This window comes from Macaca thibetana, chromosome 5, assembly GCF_024542745.1.
Source record: "Macaca thibetana thibetana isolate TM-01 chromosome 5, ASM2454274v1, whole genome shotgun sequence".
Taxonomy (NCBI): domain Eukaryota; kingdom Metazoa; phylum Chordata; class Mammalia; order Primates; family Cercopithecidae; genus Macaca; species Macaca thibetana.
In genome coordinates, this window is record NC_065582.1 from 134,370,977 (window position 1) to 134,389,425 (window position 18,449).

Genomic DNA, 18,449 nt, shown 5'->3' on the forward strand with positions numbered 1-18,449 from the left:
TTACGCACAAAGCAACTGCCATTTCTCCAATGTAGCCACAGACACTGCAGCAGTACAGTAGCTCACAGTCAACATCCAAGACACAATCAATAAAACTAGAAGCCACGTAAAAATGTTAAAACCTATCAATGTTTCCTCTTTACCTGTTGAAATACTCCCTTCCTAGAGAGAAAACTACAGGTATTTCTCCTTTTTTCCCCCCAGAGATAAGGTCTCTGTCACCCAGGCTGGAGTGCAGTAGCACCATCATAGCTCACTGCAGCCTCAATGGCTCAGGCCATCCACCTCAACCTTTCAAGTAGCTGAGACCACAGGCATGCACAACATGCCTGATTAATTTTTTTGAGTTTTTGTAGATACAGGGTCTGGCTGAGTTGCCCAGGATGATCTTGAACTCCTGGCCTCAAGTAGTCCTCCCAGTTTGGCCTCCCAAGGGTATTTCTTCTACTACACAAATTAGTGGTCACTTTTGGTGTTTTCCTATGGGTTTTGATGTCAAACAGAACTGGTTTTGAATACTAGCTCTTCTACTATCTACTATGAATGATCTCAAGCAGCTGTCCTTCCTGAGCTTTGGATTTTTTCATCTGAACAATCTTCAACAGGTTACACATTCATTCATTCATGCACGCATTAGCCAATAAACACTTTTTCACCTTGTGCTATAAGCTGTCTCTATGAAGGTCCTTAACAGATAATACAGAAACAGAAGGAACGCAAATAAACCAGTATCACACTGTGTGAACCTGAACTCTCAAAACCTGAACCTTGAACTCTCAAGACAAAAATCCACAAATCATTCAGAAATAGTGGGCCCATTTCATTATGTCTCAAAACTTGGTATAAGACAAAACAGGGTTTCATAGCAGCACAGAGCAGATAGGGAGGAAGGAGATTACAGATTCAGCAGATAGGCCAGGCACAGTGGCTCATGCCTGTAATCCCAGCACTTTGGGAGGCTGAGGCAGGCGAATAGGTCAGGAGTTCGAAACCAGTCTGACCAATATGATGAAACCCCATCTCTACTAAAAATACAAAAATAAGCCGGGCACGGTGACTGGTGCCTGTAATCCCAGCTACTCAGGAGGCTGAGGCAGGAGAATCGCTTGAACCCAGGAGGCGGAGGTTGCAGTGAGCCGAGATCATACCACTGCACTTCAGCCTGGGTGACAAAGAAAGACTTCATCTCAAAAAAAAAAAAAAGAAATCAGCATATAGGTCTCAGAACCAGGTTATGACAGCCACTTGAAGAGAGACCCAGCCAACATAGGGGCATGGGCTGAGTACAATAAAAACAATGTCAGTTGTTGAAACAAATGTCCATCAAGGAAGTCCAAGAGAAGAGTGGAGGAGGGCTCTCAGCATGTGGGTAAAAATAGCACTATAAATGCAGGGGAAAGAAAATAGTGACATTATAACATTTGTCCAGGATAAAAGCAGAGCCTTTGTGACCTAGCTCAGAAGCTGAGGCAGGGTCCTGGCTCTTGGGAAAAGGCTTGAAAAGAATAAGGCAAGTTAAGAGGCACCAGAGCTGACAACCAGAGCAGGTAGGTGACGCACACAGGAGTAGACATCATGAGGCACAGGGAGTAGAACTGGAGCCCAGTAGTCACTGGAGCATAAACCTGGGCTTAGAGTCAGCCAGTCTAACAGAAACCTAGAGGTGTATTCAAATTCCAGGTTTAGGAAAACAACTCATGCTAAGCAGAGAGTAAGGAACCCAAGACTATGACGTCCTGCCTCCATGACAACTGGCTTTGAACCTGGGTCAGGATGAGCTTGGTAGGTAAGAGGCTTCCGTGGTACCAGCTGTGAAGCACCAGAAATGGCAAAGCAGAGGAAGTGATGATGGGAAGGGCTTGAGCCAACCAGTGGTTCAACTTTAAAATGTGGTCAAGAAAAGATGCACATGAGGCTCCCTTATCACTTTCCTAGTCCACTTACTCCCAATCAAGATCCTTCCTATCTTGGAAATATCTAAGCACCCAAAGGTCTACTGTGCCAGGATTTGCCAAGAAAATGCATTAGCCTGATTACAGTGTGAAAGCTTTTAGAGAAGCTCTGTGTTAGCAACTAATAGACGTTGCCAAAGAATATCCTGTGAAAAATATTAACATATCAGAGATGAATCCATTTCAAAAAGCAGTTTCTCCTCAAAACTAGCACACAAAAATAATGAGAAGTAAAATAATCTGTTATGTCCAGTATTGATATGGTTTGGCTGTCTCCCCACCCAAATCTCATCTTGAATTGTAGCTCCCATAATTCCCACATGTTGTAGGAGGGAACCAGAAAGAGATAACTGAATCATGGGGGCAGTTTCCCCCATATTGTTCTTGGAGTAGTGAATAAGTCTCATGAGATCTGATGGTTTTATAAGGGGCTTCCTCTTTCATGTGCCTCTTTCTCTCTTTGCCTGCCGCCATGTAAGATGTGCCTTTCACCTTCCACCATGACTGTAAGGCCTCCCTACCCACATGGGACTGTGAGTCCATTAAACCTCTTTCCTTTACAGTTACCCAGTCTTGGATATGTCTTTATTAGCAGCGTGAGAACAGATTCATACATCTAGATGTAAACAATTTGGGTAAAATGTCTGCAAACCTGAATCATGAGTTTGTACTTTAAAAACTCCGTCTACCAGCTGGGCGCAGTGGCTCATGCCTGTAATCCCAGCACTTTGGGAAACCAAGGTGGGCCGATCACTTGAGGTCAGGAGTTTGAGGCCAGCCTGGCCAACATGGTGAAATCCCGTCTCTACCGAAAATACAAAAAATTAGCCAAGCGTGGTGGTGCATGCCTGTAATCCCCACTACTTGGGAGGCTGAGGCAGAAGAATCACTTGAACCCAGGAGGTGGAAGTTGCAGTGAACCATTGCACTCCACCTGGGCAAAAAGAGTGAAATTCTGTCTTAAAAAAAAACAAACAAAAAAACTCAGCCTACAATCCTTCCCAAGGCCAACCAACATCCTCTGTTATGACAACCCAACCTTATACATCATGCCAAGCAATTCCTTAATATTTTTATTGTGATCTTTTTATATGACAGGCCAAAGTTGGAGATGCCTTTTAAAGTTGGGTGACCTTCATTTCAAAGAAGGAAACATGTTGAAGTTACAAAAATATGCATTACTTTATCATAAGGAAATTACCAACCTTAAAATGGTATGTCACTGTACTACAAAAAGAGTGGAAGGCAGTATGCAGAAACGAACATATTTGTATAAGGTTTCTGAGATTATGGTAATTTTAAATTTTTTCCCAAAAAATTTTTTCTAATTTTTCTTTAATGCTGTTATGTCATCTTTCCAAGAATATATATATTCAAACACTCTCCTTTCCCTTGACTTAGTGTGAATTAGAAAATTGACCTGATCTCACCTATGAGGAACTATACCATGTGATACCAACACCATAACTTAATTTCAAGTTACTTGGCCACATTTGCTCTTCATTTTAGGCTGTTACATATCCACCACTAAGGAGTTCCTCAGACTTTGTTGTCTAAATGCTCCCCTAAAGTACTTTAAAATAAAATTTAAAAAATTTAGAGCAAAAATTCCTGGAAATTGTATAACATCCCCACACACACACTTCTTATGACACTAATACTGGAAGTCACTGAAGGTACTATGAGGGATCCCTCTGGGACTGCAGAGGGCACCTTTTCACCTGACCGTCACATCTGAGAGTCTAACAGCAATACTATTATTTTCCTTTAAAGGAACAATTTACCTTATGTTCGGAGAAATATAAACTTCTGTTTGATTAATACAGCAATCCCCAGAGGTTTCTCCTTCTAGCATGAAGTTTAGGCTGCTGGCCAAACATGTAAGCTTAAATTCTAGAATCCCACATAAAAATGTCTATTTGTTCTTTCAAAAATGAAAATCTTTCCAATCAAAAACTGATTTTGGGCAGTATCTGCACTTGTAATTGGCAAATAATAAAATGACTACAGTAAAAGTTGCTTTCTAATTTGTAATATATAACCAAGGATATTAAGCAAACATGTCTGTTATAGGTTAAATTATCTCCCCCAAAAAGATATGTTGAAGTCCTTACACCTGGTACCTGTGAATGTGACCTTCTTTGGAAACAGGGTCTTTGCAGATGTATTCAAGTTAAGATGAGGTCATTGGTGTGAGCCCTAACCCAATAGTCCCTAACCCACTGCTGTCCTTATAAAAAGAGGAAATGCCATATGAAAAGAGACACACAGGAAGCTTGCCATGTGACGACAGAGGCAGAGATTAAAGTGCTGTAGCTGCAAAACAAGGAATAGGAAGGATTATTTGCAAGCCACCAAGGGCCAGGAAATGCAAGTAAGGCTTCCCCTCCACGTTTCTGAGGGATCGGGACACTGCTGGCATCTTGATTTCAGACTTCAAGCTTCCAGAACTATGACACAATAAATTTCTGTTATTTTTGAGCCGCCCAATTTGTGCTACTTTGTTTCAGCAGCCTTTGGAAACTGATACAATATTTCTACTTCATGCCATTTTTTTCATCTATGTGAGATTCTTGGTCCATTTTTCCTTCAAAGTATCTTATTCATTCAACTATACTACAGTTGAAGTGCTAAAGAAAGAACCTCATAATACATGCAATGAATGGGTTTAGTATTTAATATGTATAACAAATGGTCCCTGTTGCTGGGATTGCCAGATTAAAAACAGGATGCTTCATTAAATTTTAATTTCACATAAACAATGAACAATTTTATAGTACAAGAATGCCCCAAATCATGCATAGGGCAGACTTATATTAAAAATTATTCATTGTTTATCTGAAATTCAAATTTAACTGGGTGTCCCACATTTTATTTGTGAAATCTGGCAGCCCTACATACTACTTCATGGACGGAAGGCCTGCTTCTGGAACATTCACTTACTTGCCATTTGTTTCCAGTCCTTGAGCCAACAAGACAAGCTACCACATTTTGAATGCTACGCAGCCTATTTTTCCTCTTCAGATTCGAGTTCCTCCAGTTTAATTTGTGGACACTGTTAACAATTATAAATGGATGATGATTGCTACAGCGAGTTTGCTTTGGGTAAGCACCATGACATCCATACAGCTTTTATAAAATGCTACACAATCAATAAAAAGAAATTAGAACCATCAATTCTAGGTGTAAAGATGTAATCAGCTTGCAGGGGCATTTTTAATTCCTTATTTCAATATTGTGACCAGGTTTAGAATATAAAATGAGCATGAAAGGAATTTTTAAGCTTTTAACCATCACTAAATTAATTATTTTTTACAAAAATATAATATATCTCTCCATGGATAATGCTGTTATTATGAGACTTTGTAATCTGCTACTTCAATCTGATTTCTTATTCTCCCCAGACCACTGCTCCTTCATCTGTAAAATGAGAGAGGTAGAAGACACAATTCAGGGCCCCTGTCAGGATTCTGGAGTTTGCCACAGGCTTAGTCCTCCTTCTTCTCTGTCTATTCCCTTTTGTCTTCCCTCAGAGGTGACCCCACCTCCCAGCAAAGTTCTTCTTCCCTAGGGTGGGAGAAGGCCTTTTCAAGCATAACAGAAACCACAGAAGAAACTTATTAAATTTGACTGTGCACATCAAAAGACTCCATGAATAAAATTAGAAGGCAAAGGACAAACTGGAAAAAATATCTGCATTGTAAAATATAGAAAATTCTTAACACGCCAAAACAATATGGACAAAGGACATAAGTTACATATTTAAGTGTGCATATACACACACAGAAACAATAAACATGAAAATATGTTTCATCTATTGGTAATTAAAGAAACATGAATTAAAGAAAGGACCATTTGCCTATCAAATTGACAAAATTATTTTAAGAAAACAACTCAACGTTAGAAAAGTGTACTCTTATACACTGCTGCTGTGTAAGATGATACAATCATTTTAGAAACCAATTTGGCAATTCATATCAAAGGTCTTAAAATATACAAATGTTTTGATTCATCAATTACACTTCCAGGAATTATGTTCGAAGATTTGGCTAAGACCTCATTCGCTATATTATTGGCGACAGCAGTAATTTGGAAACAACCTGAATTTATGTTTGATTCAATGAATCAAACATACAACCATATGGTGGAATACTATGCAGCTATTAAAAACTATGTGATACAATGAGATATCATCTAACACCAGTCAGAATGGCTATTATTAAAAAGAAAAAATAACAGATGCTGATGAGGTTGTGGAGAAAAAGGAATGCTTATACACTGCTGGTGGCAGCGTAAATTAGTTCAGCCATTGTGGAAGACAGTGTGGCAATTCCTCACAGACCTAAAGACAGAAATACCATTCGACCCAGCAATCCCATTATTGGGTATATACCCAAAGGAATATAAATCATCCTATTACAAAGATACATGCATGCGTAGGTTCACTGCAGCACTACTACAATAGCAAAGACATGGAATCAACCTAAATGTCCATCAATGATAGACTGGATAAAGAAAATGTGGTATATATACGCCATAAAACACTATGCAGCCATAAAAAATAATGAGATCATGTCTTTTGCAGGGACACAGATGGAGCTGGAGGCCATTATCCTTAGAAAACTAACACAGGAGCAGAAAACCAAATATTGCATATTCCCACTTATAAGTGAGAGCTAAATGATGAGAACACACGGACACACAAGGGGAACAACACAAAGGAGGGTAGGTCAAGGGAGAGGATCAGGCAAAATAACTAATGGGTACTAGGCTTAATACCTGGGTGATGAAATAATCTGTACAACAAACCCCCATGACACAACTTTAACAGAAACGACAAACATGCACTTGTACCCTTGAACTTAAAAAGTTGCATAAAAAAAAATGTGATAGAAGAGTACTTAATGACATGAAATATTTTCATAGTATATTAGAACATTTTAAAACAGCTCACCAACAGTATGATCCCATTGTTCTAAAAGTAAATATGTATACATAACACAAAACTCTAGATAAAAGAATAGAGGAATATACAAAATCATAACAGTTAAGTATTTCTAGGCAGTGGGATTATGAGCTTTTTCCCCCTACTTTCCAAGTTTTCCACAATAAGCTGTACTACCTTTTATGTTAAGAAAAATAAATAACAAATACCGTATTTCCTAATTCATTTATCTTGTCTTAAAACCTGCCCTTTCTTGGGCTGCACTTGGTTAATCTAAAAAAACATGCCTGTTAATACACTGGTTTGTAAAATAACGCATTAACCTAGTGAACTACTTTCTAATGCTTCTTTGCAAAAAGCAGAAATCCCAGTTTGAACTAGATTAAGCCAAAAGAGGAATTATAAAAAGTAAGGTCAAATAAGAATATTGAAGATCTTACAATAAATAATGTGACTGGTGGGGGGGTCACAGGGAATGAAAGTTTCCAAAAGAAGAGTAAGTTCCAGAAAAGAGAAGGCTTGCTAGGAAAAATATAATAGATACTCACCACACCAGTTAAAGCACAGGTTTCATTAGCAGGGCACTGAATAGTTTCTCTGGTGAACTTCTAGTCTTAGACTGGTTCCCAAATAGACTCTGAGGTGGAAAATTCAGTGTTTTCAGCAGCACTCTACTCTCCACCTCACCTGTAAGGAGGTGAAGAAGCTGCTTCACCTGTAAGGAGGTAAATAAGTTCCTTTACCTGTAAGGAGTTGAATAAGGCAGGAGGCAGCAGAGGGAGAAGCTGATAGCAAAGCAGCTGCAGCTGAGATGCCAGCCCATCTACAGGAGGCTCTGGGTTGGGATGGCCCTGCAGAAGTTGCTCCAAATTGAAGCAAGCAGGTAGATGCTTTTGTACAGCCACATTAGCCAACAGGAGGCATAAGCTCGGGTGAGGCAGTTACCTGCAGCCGAGGTAAATCACAGTGAAGGACACAGCTGTGAGCCTGGGTATCCCATCCTCTTAGCAGTCACAGAAGTGCCAGCCCTGAGGAGGGAACTGGGTTGGGGCACCACAGTGTGTCAATATAGTGGAGCAGAAGTGATCTCACTCCCACCTCCTTTCCAAAAGCGTAGTAACGAGAACCTTAAAATATTTCAAAGGTATACAGTGCTCAAAAATAAAACAAGTTCATCTGTGACCTAGGAAAGAAAATCTAGAGACAAGCAACAGCGGAAAACAAAGACCTACTTACTGGGCTTGGGGATCAAAAACAGGCAATGCGGCTGGGCGCGGTGGCTCACGCCTGTAATCCCAGCACTTTGGGAGGCCGGGGCCGGCGGATCAGGAGGTCAGGAGATCGAGAGCACCCTGGCTGACACGGTGAAACCTCGTCTCTACTAAAAATACAAAAAATTATCCAGGCGTGGTGGCCTGTGGTCCCAGGTACTTGGGAGGCTGAGGCAGGAGAATGGCGTGAATTCAGGAGGTGGAGGTTGCAGTGAACTGAGATAGCACCACTGCACTCCAGCCTGGGCAACAGAGCGAGACTCCGTCTCAAAAAAAAAAAAAAAAAACACACAGGCAATGCTGGCCACAGCCATGGAGCTAGGGAGGAGTATATGTGGAACCAGGAGATGGTGGCTCCTAGCACCGCTATGCCCATTGGTAAAATATGAATAGAAGACTTAGACACTTAATGCATTCAGGACAACTAAAAGCTCACATGCAATAGAAATGGGAGTTTGGGTCACCCACCAGGTAAAAAAATCACAACCTGCTCGCTGAGAGCAAAGGGAATATAGCATAAATGGTAGAAAAAAAGGGTTATGAATACCAACTACTCTTCCAGCCAGTTGCATAAATGAAGACTGTAGTAGCTATATATTGTATATTTTCTTCCTTACTTCTTAATCCATACATTTTTCCATCCACTTTTTCCCCATTTTATATAAGGTATGTTGATGTGATTAACTTTATAATATAGTCCTTGAGATATAGGATATCTAGCTGGGATTCTAACCAAATTAAAATAGGTATGATCATCACTCGGAACCAATGATGAGAGTGCATCCTGAAGAGGAAGGATGATGAATGCAGTTCTGCCGCTGGATCTAAAGGGGTTGGGGGAAAAGCCAACATCCCGCAGAGGTGGAGACATTGACTGCTAGGATGCTAGGTTTCCCTGTTCTGGGGAGAAAATAGGTTTCCATTGGACCCAGAGTCAACTGTGAAACCTTAGGCAGGGACATGTTATTGTCGTGGAAACTGTAAATATGGGTAGAAGTGTGTAAATAAATGCTAACCACCTAACATTCCATCAGACGGATAAATCACAATTTACAATGTGAAACTGTACAATATGGTCCCCACCTTTTTAGGTTCACATTTAAGTTCTTTCCAGTTCTTGCCATTACAAATTATGTAGTGAAAACACTTCCCATGTTCTGTCACTTTTTAATAGATGTATAGAATTGAGATCTGAGGACTAGTTTCTAATCTTCTCAGCCTTTCTCTCTGCAGATAAGTTCCTTTTTTCTGTCTGGCAGAGCGGCCAATGAAAAGCCCCAGGGTCAGGAAACCATCTGATAATGGAACTTCAGTGCCTCAGTCTCAACACTTGTTCACTGGAGACTTCCCCGACTCTCCATGCTAAAATCTTCATACTCAAAAGAGGAAAGGAGAGAAGGAAGGAGCTTCTGCCCACAGGGGGTATTACTCTTAATCACTCATTCAACAGACTTTCATGGGAAACTATTGAACATCATTCTAAAGTGTTTCTTTTACCACAAAATAAAATTTTGGCTTTCTCCTAGAAAGTATACAAGATTTCATGATATACCTTTTATGCATTAACATCAGTCCTCACTCCATCTTCCTTTCTTTTTTTTTTTTTTTTTTTTTTTGCCTCTTTTTTCACCTATTTCAAATTTCTTTAACCATACTGCGTTGTGGCATACCTTAAATTCTTTCTAAGACAAAGAGGCAAAAAAGTAAATTAAGAGTGTACCTGTACACTGGGCACAGCGGCTCATGTCTCTAATCCCAGCTACTCAGCCTAGGCAACAGAGTGAGACCCTGTCTCTTTAAAAATAAAATAAAATAAGAGAGAATATTTGTATACCTATGACTGCATTAAGGTAATACCAAACTTAGAGTGATTTAAGCAACAAAGACATCTAATTATTTCAAGTATGATGAAATCTGAAGGCACATAGCTCAAGAATTGGTCCAGCAACTTGTGATGTCATCCAGGACCTAGGCTCTTTCCATCTTTTTGCTCTGATATGCTCAGCACATTGGTATTGGGTTTTCATCCTTTGGCTGATTGTCTCACGGAAGTAAGATCACTGCAACAACTCCAAATACCATGTCCTCACACCACAGGGCACAGAACAGTAAGAGAAAAAAATGTCCTCCTCATATAAATCTAACAGGAAGAATGGTCCTCCCCAAAAACACCCTGGAAGAATTCTTTTTACATCTCGTTGGTCAAAACTGAATCATATAAATAAGATTCACTGTTGAGAAAAGGAGAATCTGTCATTTTCAGCTTCACTTAAGAGGTGTGTTTTCCGGAAGGGAAGAGGTAGTAGAAAATGTTTACCGAGTAGACAACCAAGCATCTGTTATGGATACAGGATAGATGGATGGGTTGGGGTGGGTAGACAGGTGAATACATACATACATACATACATACCTATATATAGATAAAGTCTTTTTCTAAAACTCTAAGACCCGAATTTCTACCTTTGAGATTTCTATCAACTATGTATCACATGGCTCATAACATTCACAGGCATTCTGCCTCACCCACTCCCTTCTCTCTCACACACAGGCAGCCTCAAACTTCCTGCAATATATTTCCTAATATTTTTATTTCAACATTGTCATTGATGCAATACGTAATTGTTCTTTGTTAGGTATGGTTGACACTCCCCAGACATATTTACAAAATCTCATTCCTCAGTAATACTCCCTTTGTTAAATAACTACCAAATTGTCTGGAAGTCTAATGAGTCACTGTGAATAAGTTTCTATATGTAATTCAGTAACAAAAAAAACAATCCAGTGAGAACCTTAATATTTAAACAGAATTATAAAATACCTATTTATTAATATATAATACTCTACCATCTGCTAGCCACTTCCATATTCATTTTCCTATTTAATCTCCACAATGACCCTGTTCAGTTAGCATCATTATTAGCATTTTACAGATGGAAAAATAACTGCTTGTTAAAATTAAGTGACCTTGGCCGGTCACAAATAACAAAAGACAGATCAAGACTTTAACCCACTTGTCCAGAGACATTATACCAATTACTTTTTGGTTCTACATTAAGTAGGAAAGAATTCAATGATTTCTCATATTTTGCTATATGCCTGCATTTTTAAGAACTGTGAGACTTTAGGCAGATCACTTAAAAGTCTCTGTGGTCCTTAGTATTTTGTTCTGTAAAATTAAGGATGTAAACAGGTACCCAGCCACTAGGATAGCAACCAGAAGACAAGGATCTTCAACAAATCTCTGAGCCTTACCCAAACAATGTTGAACAATTACCACTGCCACAATTCCTTTTCTTCCAACCCCTATGCCCAACATGATTTTACTCATTCATACATTCATTCAGAACATATTTATGAAGCACCTGCCATGGGCCAAGAATTTTCAGGGGAAAAGGTAAAGCAACAGGAATAGAGTTCTTCCCTTATGCCAAAGACTTCACTGCCAATAACTTCACCCCTGCCCAGATTATCGCAATTTCATGGAGAGATTTAAAGTGGTAGATTTCTGAGGATTCTTTGTGTCCTAAAAGGCCACGAATCTATGACTTCAGACCTGATAAATCAAATTAAGAGAGTGATCATAGGAAAGACAGACCTGTAGAGAGAGAAATAATGAGGGAAAGGGAGAGACCAAAGCCAAAAGTAAGAGCTCACTCTGTTTCCCATTAACACTTCCTCGGATAACACAGAGCATGTGAGCAGGGTCCAGGTAAAGCCAGCACTTTCACAGACCCAAAAGTGGTCCCAGCTTGTCAGTCACAAGTCCCCACTGGCCTATTGTGCCTTGCTCACTAGCTTAATTCCAGAGCCTTATGGTCCGGTCACAGCTTGGATTACAGGATCTGCTTAGGACTTTGGGGACAGCCCTGCACCAAGGCTTTAAAATCCCAGATTTCCCAGTGGCAAAGATGGGTGGTGATGAACGTTTATGACTCCAAAGGACCACCGTGAAGATTAATGACTTGTGTTTTGCAAAGTGTTTTTAAAAACCCCAGATGAGAGCTGCTCATACAGCTGGCTTCTGCATGATTAGTATTTGCTTCCTTTAAATTGGTTACTATTGCCATATTTCAAGACTCAAAAAAGACCCAGATTAAAGGCAATGCCCAGGAGCCCACTGATGGCTTTTAGATTGTACTTCTCCAGAGGCTGATGAGCTGACAGAGATAGAACACTCCTATTCAGCACCACCTTTTGAGAGAGACATTGTATCTTTACTTTCAGATGTGGGATCAAGAGCATAAAAGTCAAATTTGAACTAACATCTGATGTTTCCCTTGATACCATGCTGCAGACTGCCACCACACTGTTAGGTTTTTGGAACATTTCCAGGCTAATAGGAAAATGATTTCTTATGGGACCATCAGAGGGGAAAAGACTGAGTAGAGATTTATCTTCCTATTTAGAAAAATAATTAGTAAATAAGTTTGAGTGATAATCACAGAAAATCCAAACTGGTTTAAAATATGTGGCTTCTAACGATCTGTAAATTAATTAGAAACTGTATTTAGAATCGGATTATCCAAAAAAGACAGAAAAAAAAAGAAAGGAAGGAAGGAAGGAAGGAAGGAAAGAAAAGAAAAGAAAAGAAAAAAAAAAAAGAAAAGAACTGGAGCAAAGCCTACTTTGGGAATTCTGTATTGTTGTCTACTTCAAGACTGACTTTTGTTGATTGGTTGGCAATTTGAGTTACTTACACTTTAAACGACTAAAATAAATTACAGGTTGGATGCAGTGGCTCACACCTGTAAACCCAAAATTTGGGAGGCTGAGGCGAGAGTATCCCTTGAATCTGGAAGTTTGAGACCAGCCTGGGCAACATAGTGAAACTCAACTTCTACAAAAAAATGTAAAAATTAGGCAGGCATGGTTGTGCATACCTGTAGTCCCAGCTACTCAGGAGATTGAGGAGGGCGGCATTAATTGAGCCCAGGAGGTTAAGGCTGCAGTGAGCAATGATCATGCCACTGCACTCCAGTCTGGCCAACAGAGCATGACCCTGTCTCAAAAAAAAAAAAAAAAAAGACATGTTTTAAAAATGTTTAAATAAAGCAAATAAAGAATAATTAAAATAAATTGACATTGATTCAATTAAGAGAAAATAAAATTACTATATTGCTTTTCCCTGTGAAGTATTTCCTTGCCCTTTCAAGCTTTTTTAAGAATATCAAAATTATCAAAATGAGCAAGAGGTTATAATTTATAATTATATGACCCATGCACAACACTAAAAGGTTTCCATGTTACCACTAGGACAGATTTGGAAGCCAGCATTGAAGTGGTTACAAGTGCACTGAAAATCTGTATTTGAAAAGTTCTAATGGTTTCTAGAATCAGAGTTTTCACAAGTAAACCCTTGCCCTATAGATAAATTAGATTTTAAATGAATAACTAGTAATAATACACGAAGTAGTCACATGAATATTATCAAACACTATTGACTATACACATCAAATGTAGAAGTAAATGAGGAAAAATGGTGACTTCATCAAAGCTTATTGTGAATTTCAATTTTCTTCGTATTTGGTTAAGGTGTAAGTGGCTTGAGGAATAACAATAAGTTCTACTTCAAGGTTATTCTCAGGACTTCTCCTTGAGTCTGTATTGAGAAAGAAAAATACAAACCCATGAAGGTCACCCTCTGGCAACATCTCCCTAACTTCTTAAATAAATTTCACCAGTGACTAGAAGTAATATTGAATGGCTTGGTCTTAATAAGAAATTCAAAGAATATTCTTCTTTTGATTAACTAAAAAGGAACAAGGAATTTTCTGCCATAGTGATATTCACCATGCAACATCTAGAAGCAGCCACATTCACCAAGACACAGGAGCCTGGAGAATGAGGGTCAAGGCTGTACCTGTTGCAATGTCTACTTGACTTCCTACTCCCATTTAGGGCGCTGGCCCATAAAATGGTAGTTGCTATGGGACTGACAGATAGGAGCAGAGTAATCCACGAGGTACATGGATAGTCTTAACTAAGAATGTGACTATTAGGAGCTTAGTGGTAGGGCTTGGATACCTAAAAATCAAGTTGCTACTAGGCTAGATGCCCTGGGAAATGGTCAAGTCAACTACAGTAATAATTGGGGTGTCTAACATCTGTAAGACTCTTTGCAAACATTACTAATACAACAACTCCACAAGATCAGAATGATTGTTCCCATCTTGCAACTTAGAAAACTGAAGGCCAAGAAATTAAGTCATTTACCAAATACATGTAGTTAGTACAGTGCAGAAAAAGCATAATCCAAACAGGTCAGTCTGACATCCAAGTCCATGCACCAGACTTCCTCACAAACCCACTTACCTGAAGCATAGAGCTGCAAACGTATCTTTATGCATCCATGCGAACTTTTTATACACTTGGATCTGTTTTACGTGTACAGCCTTTAGAAACAAAAACACAGAAATCATCTAAGATGGTGGTCACATTTTACATAGTACATATCAAGACATTATCTGAGAAATTATTTTGTGTCACTTTCTGGATGTAATATCCAATCTGTATGATATAATGTAGATTACACCACAATGGAATTTTTGATGTTGTTCATAGAACAACAAGAAGGAAATTTTAAATCATTCCAGAAAATAAAGGATAGATAAATAAATAACTATGAGGCAGAGTCCCTACTTATAAGATACTTTCACACAGAGGGGGCAAGGCATTTAAAAAATTAAATTAAAAAAATACTAAATAGCATATAAGTCAGCTAGCTTTCAACTGCACTTAACATAAGAGCCAATTAAATGTAGCAATTAACATAAGAGCCAATTAAACTAAGGTGTTGCATTTACAATTCTAGCAACATGGATGACTAAGTACTATGGCTAACACTACCATGGTAAACAATAGACAATACCGAATAAAATATTTTTAGTCTTCTAAATGACAAGCTGAGAATTCCAGTTAGTAATAAATATTCAGAGCAAAACCACTGGGTGGAAATGGTCCCCAGAGAGGAAGAACACAGAAGCTGCCTTTCACCTTGAGGGATTCACTGAACTGTATGAAGTTGAGCCATGAGAGTTTCACAGGCTGATTTGGCTCGGCTTTGTGTCCCCACGCAAATCTCATGTCGAATTGGAGGAGGGGTCTGGTGGGAAGTGATTGAATCATGGGGGTGGATTTCCCCTTTGCTGTTCTCGTGATAGTGAGTGAGTTCTCACAAGATCCGATGGTTTAAAAGTGTGTGACACTTTCCCCCTTCTTCTCTCTCTCTCTCTCCTGCCACCATGTGAAGAAGGTTCTTGCTTCCCCTTCACCTTCCGCCATGATTGTAAGTCTTCTGAGGCCTCCCAGTCATGCTTTCTGTAAACCTGTGGAACTGCGAGTCAATTAAACCTCTTTTCTTCATAAATTACCCAGTCCCCCATAATTCTTTATAGCAGTGTGAGAATGGACTAACACACAGGACATAGAGGATAGAAGTCAAAGCCATCCCAAGAGGTGAGGCACATAGAAGATGGTCCCACACAGAGCAGGAACTGCCTATCCCCAAAGAAACTACACCCTCGAAATTCATGTGGATTAAAAAACAAAACCAGATATCTGAAAGGGAAATTTCAATCCTGGTGTTAAATATCAACCCTGAGAATTTTTGTATCTACCAGTTGGCCCTCAAAGCAGCCCAAATTCCTACCTAAAAAATTCAACTTCACTCAGAATTTAAAATAGCCCCAGGTTGGTGATACCTGCAGTTACCTGATACAAGGGCAAATCCTCCCTGATGTAAGCTACCTTCGGCCTAAGCTAAAAGGAATGATCACAGATAAGTTCAAAAAAAATATGAGTTCATAATACAAACAAAAGAGACACAGACCACATATGGGAACAACGTATGCTAGAGGCAGAAATAGCAGTTGGCAGAATCAGACCTGCAAGACTTCAGCTATTAGAATACCCTGATGCATCTTGCTATAGGTGTAATACACCACAGTATAATATAACATAAAGAATAAATGAAGGTATCGAAAATATGAGTAAGAGCACCACACTATAAAAATTCCAAGTAGATTTGAAAAAAAAATATCATAGTTGACAAAAGAATTAGTGAACTAGAAGATGAATCTGAAAAAAAGTATCCAGAATAGAAAACAGAGTCAAAAAGATGAAAAATACGAAATAAAATTGAGTCATGGAAGAAAGAATGAAAGGGACTAAAAATAAACCTCTAATAGGTGGGCTTTTTTAAGGTAGAGAAGAGAGAGTAGAGGCAATATTTGAAGATATAATAGCTAAGAATTTTCCAGAACTGATAAAAAGATACCAATCCATAATTCCAATGAATTTCAAACAAGATATATAAAACACAGCTAAACAAATTATATTGAAACTGTAGAACAGAAAAGAAAAAGAAGTTTTTTTAAAAAAACACCCTAATGAAAGGCAGAGAAATGGCAATTAGACTGTGAGCTGACTGCTCAACAGCAATAATGTGGACAAGAAGATAATGGATTGATAACCAAAGTGGCAAATGCATGCTTAAATCTAAACAAATGCAGACTATAAACACAATAATAAAAAGGGCTTGTGTGGTAAAGAAAAACAGCAATGATATCATATAAGTTAAGGGGACAGAAAGCAGTGAAATGTTCTAACATCATTATGTTGTCTAAAGGAAAGTAAAGATACTGGCTAATTTTAGACTTAGGTGACTTAAATATACATATTTATGTTATGGGTTGAATTGTGTCCACCAAAAAGATATGTTCAAGTCCTAACTTCTGATACCCATGAATGTGACCTTATTTGGAAATACGGTCTTTGCAGATGTTGAGATGAGGTCGTACTGAGTTGCAGTGGGCTCTAATCCAGTGACTGGTACCTTTAAAAGAAGAGAGAAATTTGGTGATGGAGGCAGAGATTGGAGTGATACATCTACTCATTTTATCAAATGAGTTGATAAAATGTATCAACTCATTCTATTATGGGTCTAGCAAAACCTTGATTCCAAAACTTGTCCAGGGCAGAAGGACAAAAGAAATTACGGCCCAGTATTTCTCAGGGACACAGATGCAAATATCCTAAGGAAAATATTGGTGAACAATAAAACAATGCATAAAAAAGAAAATATATTACAAACAAGTTGGTTTTACCCCAGGAATGAAAACGTAGTCTAACATTAGAAAATCAGAAAATACAGTTTACCACATTAAAAATTAATGGAAAGAATTATACAATTACCTCAACAGATGCAGAAAAAGTATTTGATAAATCTCATAACAACAACTTTTAGCAAACTAGAAATTCTTAACCTAGTAGAGAATATCTATAAAAATTTGACCCCAGCAATACCATTACCCGATATATACCCAAAGGAATATAAATCATTCTATTACAAAGATAATGCACACACATGTTCATTCTGGCACTATTTACGCTAGCAAAGACATGGAATCAACCCAAATGCCCAACAATGACAGACTGGATAAAGAAAATGTGGCACACATACACCATGGAATACTATGCAGCCATAAAAAGGAACAAGATCATGTCCTTTGCAAGGACATGGATGGAGCTGGAAGCCATTATCCTCAGCAAACTAACACAGTAACAGAAAACCAAACACCACGTGTTGTCGCTTATAAGTGGGAGCTGAACAATGAGAACACATGGACACAGGGAGGGGAACAACACACACTGGGACCTGTGGGGGATGAGGTAAAGGGAGAGAGAGCATTAGGAAAAATAGTTAATGTATGCTAGGCTTAATACCTAGGTGACGGGTTGATGGGTGCAGCAAACCACCATGGCACATGTTTACCTATGTAACAAATCTGCACATCCTGCACATGTACCCTGGAACTTAAAAATAAAAATAAAGAATATCTATAAAAACCTATAGCAAACTTTACACTTAATGATAAAACACTGAAAGTGGCCAAGCATAATGGCTCATGCCTGTAATCCCAGCACTTTGGGAGGCTGAGGTGGGCGGATCACTTGAGGTCAGGAGTTTGAGACCAGCCTGGCCAACATGGTGAAACCCTGTCTCTACTAAAAATACAAAAATTAGCCAGGCATGGTGGCATGTGCCTATCAGTCCCAGCTATTCAGGAGGCTGAGACACGAGAATCATTTGAACCCAGGAGACAGCAGTTGCAGTGAACCAAGATTACGCCACTGCATTCCAGCCTAGGCAACAGAGCAAGACTGCCTAAAAAAAAAAAAAAAAAAAAAAAAAACACCAAAAGCATTCACTGTAAGGTTAGGAACAAGACAAGAGCGCCTGTACTTCTACTCTTATTCAACATTGGTTGGGTATCCTAACCA

At 38.9% G+C, this 18,449-nt stretch overlaps 1 long non-coding RNA gene across 1 annotated transcript; it reads right to left on the reverse strand.

Moving 5' to 3' along the window:
* Positions 1 to 12,784: 12,784 nt before the first annotated feature.
* On the reverse strand, positions 12,785 to 16,164 carry LOC126954587 (uncharacterized). The gene is made up of 3 exons (XR_007725645.1): positions 15,162 to 16,164; positions 14,481 to 14,560; positions 12,785 to 13,167 (listed from the first exon to the last, which is right to left on the reverse strand). It is a non-coding gene; the product is annotated as an uncharacterized LOC126954587 (long non-coding RNA).
* Between the last annotated feature and the right edge of the window lie 2,285 nt (positions 16,165 to 18,449).